This window comes from Triticum urartu, chromosome 7A (assembly GCF_056163025.1).
Source record: "Triticum urartu cultivar PI428250 chromosome 7A, HENAU_Tu73, whole genome shotgun sequence".
In the NCBI taxonomy this organism is placed as follows: domain Eukaryota; kingdom Viridiplantae; phylum Streptophyta; class Magnoliopsida; order Poales; family Poaceae; genus Triticum; species Triticum urartu.
In genome coordinates, this window is record NC_141879.1 from 211,400,309 (window position 1) to 211,406,308 (window position 6,000).

Below are 6,000 nucleotides of genomic sequence, written 5' to 3' on the forward strand. Positions count from 1 at the left end.
ACGGTCCAGCAAGCCTACGATGGAATTACTCACGCACTGAAGGAAATATGCCCTAGAGGCAATAATAAAGTTGTTGTTTATATTTCCTTATATCATGATAAATGTTTATTATTCATGCTAGAATTGTATTAACCGAAAACTTAGTACATGTGTGAATACATAGACAAACAGAGTGTCACTAGTATGCCTCTACTTGACTAGCTCATTAATCAAAGATGGTCAAGTTTCCTAACCATGGACAAGAGTTGTCATTTGATGAACAGGATCACATCATTAGAAAATGATGTGATTCACTTGACCCATCCGTTATCTTAGCACTATGATCGTTTAGTTTATTGCTATTGCTTTCTTCATAACTTATACATGTTCCTATGACTATGAGATTATGCAACTCCCGAATACCAGAGGAACACTTAGTGTGCTATCAAACATCACACCATAATTGGGTGATTACAAAGATGCTCTACAGGTGTCTCCGATGGTGTTTGTTGAGTTGGCATAGATCGAGATTAGGATTTGTCACTCCGATTATCGGAGGGGTATCTCTGGGCCCTCTCGGTAATGCACATCACTATAAGCCTTGCAAGCGATGTGACTAATGAGTTAGTTACGGGATGATGCACTACGGAACGAGTAAAGAGACTTGCCGGTAACGAGATTGAACTAGGTATGATGATACCGACGATCGAATCTCGGGCAAGTAACATACTGATGTCAAAGGGAACAACGTATGTTGTTATGCGGTTTGACCGATAAAGATCTTCATAAAATATGTAGGAATCAATATGAGCATCCAGGTTCCGCTATTGGTTATTGACTGGAAGTGAGTCTCGGTCATGTCTACATATTTCTCAAACCCGTAGGGTCCGCACGCTTAGCGTTCGATGATGATCGGTATTATGAGTTTATGTGTTTTGATGTACCGAAGATAGTTCGGGGTCCCGGATGTGATCACGGACATGAAAAGGAGTCTCTAAATGGTCGAGACATAAAGTTTGATATATTGGATGATGTTATTCGGACACCGGATGAGTTCCGGGGGTCACCGGATAAATATCGGAGTGCCAGGGGTTATCGGAAACCCCGGGGGAACTAATGGGCCAACATGGGCCTTGTGAGAGAGAGGAGGGGCCCTAGGGCTGCCCCCTCCTTGAGGAGTCCGAATTGGACTAGGAGGGGGCCCCCCCCTCTTTCCCTCTCCCCCTCTCCCTCTCCTTCCTTCCCCCTCTCTTCCCTTATTGGAAACCTACTAGGAATAGGATTCCTAGTAGGAATCCTACATGGGGTGCGTGATACGTCTCTGTCGTATCTACTTTTCCAAACACTTTTGCCCTTGTTTCGGACTCTAACTTGCATGATTTGAATGAAACTAACCAGGGCTGACGCTGTTTTCAGCAGAATTGCTATGATGTTATTTATGTGCAGAAACAAAAGTTATCAAAGTGACCTGAAACTTCACGGAACATCTATTCAGAAATAATAAAAATCCTTGCAAAATATGAAGACCAGGGGGCCCACCACCTGTCCGCGAGGATGGGGGGCGCGCACCCCTACCTCGTGGGCCCCCTGGAGCTCCTCCGACCTCAACTCCAACTCTATATATTTGGTTTCAGGGAGAAAAAACCAGAGAGAAGAATTCATCGCATTTTACGATACGGAGCCGCCGCCAAGCCCTAAAACCTCTCGGGAGGGCTGGTCTGGAGTCCGTTCGGGGCTCCAGAGAGGGGAATCCGTCGCCATCGTCATCATCAACCATCCTCCATCACCAATTTCATGATGCTCACCGCCGTGCGTGAGTAATTCCATCGTAGGCTTGCTGGACGGTGATGGGTTGGATGAGATTTATCATGTAATCGAGTTAATTTTGTTAGGGTTTGATCCCTAGTATCCACTATGTTCTGAGATTGATGTTGCTATGACTTTGCTCTGCTTAATGCTTGTCACTAGGGCCCGAGTGCCATGATTTTAGATCTGAACCTATTATGTTTTCATCAATATGAGAGTTCTTGATCCTATCTTGCAAGTCTATAGTCACCTATTATGTGTTATGATCCATTAACTCCGAAGTGAGAATAATCGGGATACTTACCAGTGATGACCGTAGTTTGAGGAGTTCGTGTATTCACTATGTGTTAATGCTTTGGTCCAGTACTCTATTAAAAGGAGGCCTTAATATCCCTTAGTTTCCACTAGGACCCCGCTGCCACGGGAGGGTAGGACAAAAGATGTCATGCAAGTTCTTTTCCATAAGCACGTATGACTATATTCGGAATACATGCCTACATTACATTGATGAATTGGAGCTAGTTCTGTGTCACCCTAGGTTATGACTGTTACATGATGAACCACATCCAGCCTAATTCTCCATCACCGATCCATTGCCTATGAGCTTTCCATATATTGTTCTTCGCTTGTTTACTTTTCCATTGCTATTTCTATCATCACTAGAAAATACCAAAAACATTACTTTTGCTACTGTTACCTTTTGCTACCGTTACCACTACTATCATATTACTTTGCTACTAAATACTTTGCTGCAGATATTAAGTTTCCAGGTGTGGTTGAATTGACAACTCAGCTGCTAATACTTGAGAATATTCTTTGGCTCCCCTTGTGTCGAATCAATAAATTTGGGTTGAATACTCTACCCTCGAAAACTGTTGTGATCCCCTATACTTGTGGGTTATCAAGACTATTTTCTGGCGCCATTGCCGGGGAGCATAGCTCTATTCTTTGAGTCACTTGGGATTTATATCTGCTTATCATTATGAAGAACTTGAGAGATCCAAAAACCAAGATTTATCCCTCAACTACGAGAGGAGGTAACAGACTGCCATCTAGCTTTGTACTTCATTCACCTTCTGTTTTGAGTAAGCTTGCGACACCTAAACCTGCTTCTGATATTCGTTTCGATATATTGCATGTTATTGATGATGCCACTTTTGCTATGCATGATACTTATGATGAAACTACTTCTATGCTTTATACTACTATGCCACTTGGTGAATTTCTTGATGAACAACTTGCTAGGGCTAGAGAGAATGAAAATATTGAAGCTGATAATATTGATGAAAGTGATGATGAAGACTTGCCCGTTATTCCTAAGGGTTATGTTTTTGATAAAGAAGCTTCTTTAGCTATTTTAGCCTGCAAAGATAGTTATGAACTTAAGAGGTTATTAGCTAAATGGAATAAGAAATCTCTAAATACTAGAATGAAACCTGACCCTGCTTTTGCTACTTCACCTATCTTTGTTACTGATAAGGATTACAAATTCTCTGTTGATCCTGATATAATTACTTTGGTTGAATCTGATCCTTTTCATGGCTATGAATCTGAAACTGTTGTGGCACATCTTACTAAATTAAATGATATAGCCACCCTGTTCACTAATGATGAGAGAACTCGTTACTTTTATATCTTTAAAATATTTCCATTCTTATTAAAGGGTGATGCTAATATATGGTTTAATTCTCTTGATCCTGGTTGTGTATGTAGTCCCCAGGATATGATTTATTACTTCTCTACTAAATATTTCCCTGCTCATAAGAAACAAGCTGCTTTAAGGGATATATATATATAATTTTGTGCAAATTGAAGAAGAGAGTCTCCCACAAGGTTGGGGAAGGCTTCTCCAAGTACTTAATGCTTTGCCTGATCATCCTCTTAAGAAAAATGAAATACTTGATATCTTTTATAATGGGTTAACCGATGCGTCCAGAGATTACCTAGATAGTTGTGCTGGTTCTGTTTTCAGGGAAAGAACATCGGATGAAGCTGAAATTCTATTGAATAATATGTTGGCAAATGAAAATAATTGGACACTTTCTGAGCCAGCTCCTAAGCCTATTCCTAAACCAACTCCGAAGAAGAGGGGTATTCTATTTCTCAATCCTGAAGATATGCAAGAGGCAAAGAAATCTATGGAAGAAAAGGGTATTAAAGCTGGAGATGTTAAGAATTTACCTCCTATTGAAGAAATACACGGTCTTAATTCACCGCCTGTTGAAGAAACATATGATCTTAATCCATTACCTATTGAAGAAATACATGGTCTTGATAACCCGACACAGGTAGTAAAGGTAAATTCTCTCTATAGATATGATAAAGCTGAAATCCCATTTACTAAGTTTGCTAGCCCATGCTTAGATGAGTTTGATAAATTTATGGCTGAGCAAGAAGATTTTAATGCTTATTTTGGTAGACAATTGAAATACAATTCAAATATGCTTGAACACTTGGGTGATTATATGGCTAATGTCAAAGGTGAACTTAAACTTATTAGTAAACATGCTTCTATGGTTACCACTCAAGTGGAACAAGTACTTAAGGCTCAAAATGATTTACTCAATGAATTGAATAGTAAGGATAATGATAATGCCGTTAGAGTTATGACTAGAGGTGGTAAAATGACTTAGGAACCTTTCTATCCTAGAGGCCATCCTAAGAGAATTGAGCAAGATTCTCAGAGAAATAATGTGGATGCACCTAGTCCTTCTAATAGGAAGAAAAAGAAAAATGGTAGGACTTTGCATGCTTCTAGTGAACCTATTACTGAAACACCTGAGAATCCAAATGATATTTCTATCTCTGATCCTGAAACACAATCTAGTAATGAACCTGAAACTAGTGATAATGTTAATAATAATGTTCATGATGATGCTCAACCTAGTAATGATAATGGTATAGAAATTGAACCTACTGTTGATCTTGATAACTCACAATCAAAGAATCAACGTTATGATAAGAAAGACTTTGTTGCTAGGAAACACGGTAAGGAAAGAGAGCCTTGGGTTCAGAAACCCATGCCTTTTCCTCCCAAACCATCCAAGAAAAAGGATAATGAGGATTTTGAGCGCTTTGCTGAAATGATTAGACCTATGTTTTTGCGTATGCGATTAACTGATATGCTCAAAATGAATCCTTATGCTAAGTATATGAAAGATATTGTTACAAATAAAAGAAAGATACCGGAAGCTGAAATTTCCACCATGCTTGCTAATTATACTTTTAAGGGTGGAATACCAAAGAAACTTGGACATCCCGGTGTACCAACTATACCATGCTCCATTAAAAGAAACTATGCTAAAACTGCTTTATGTGATCTTGGAGCCGATGTTAGTGTTATGCCTATCTCTTTATATCGTAGACTTGATTTGAATAAGTTGACACCTACTGAAATATCTTTGCAAATAGCTGATAAATCAACTGCTATACCTGTCGGTATTTGTGAAGATGTGCCTGTTGTAGTTGCAAACGTTACTACTTTAACGGACTTTGTTATTCTTGATATTCCCAAGGATGATATTATGTCTATTATTCTTGGAAGACCCTTTTTGAATACTGCTGGGGCTGTTATAGATTGCACTAAAGGCAATGTCACTTTTCATGTTAATGGTAATGAGCATATAGTACACTTTCCGAGGAAACAACCTCAAGTTCATAGTATCAACTCTATTGGAAAAATTCCATCGATTATATTTGGAGGTTTTGAATTTCCTTTTACTACAGTCAAGAAAAAAAATATGATATTCTTATTATTGGGAATGTGCATATCCCCGTTGAGGTAACATAGTGTTATTCGAAATTTCTCCGGTTCCATGTTATTCGGAATGAGTTCGTTAACAAGACTTGATCAACCTTGTTAGCGGATTCCTTTTGATGAGCATGAGATGGATGAAACTAGAAGGCACAACCTTCTGTACCCTCCTCTTACTTTCTATTATTATATTAAATAAAATAAAAATAGTATTTTCTGTCTGTTATCTGATTTATCCGTGCAATATAAAAATACCACGAAAATAAAAGTTCTCCAAATGCCCTGAAATTTAAATATGATTTTTTCTGGAATATTTGAGAATATTTGGCACTGAGAACACATCAAGAGGAGCTGGCACCTGGCCACGAGGGTCAGGGGCGCGCCCTACCCCCCTGAGCGTGCCCCCTGCCTCGTGGGCCCACAGTGGACCTCCTCCACTTATCCTTGCACCAACTGTGACG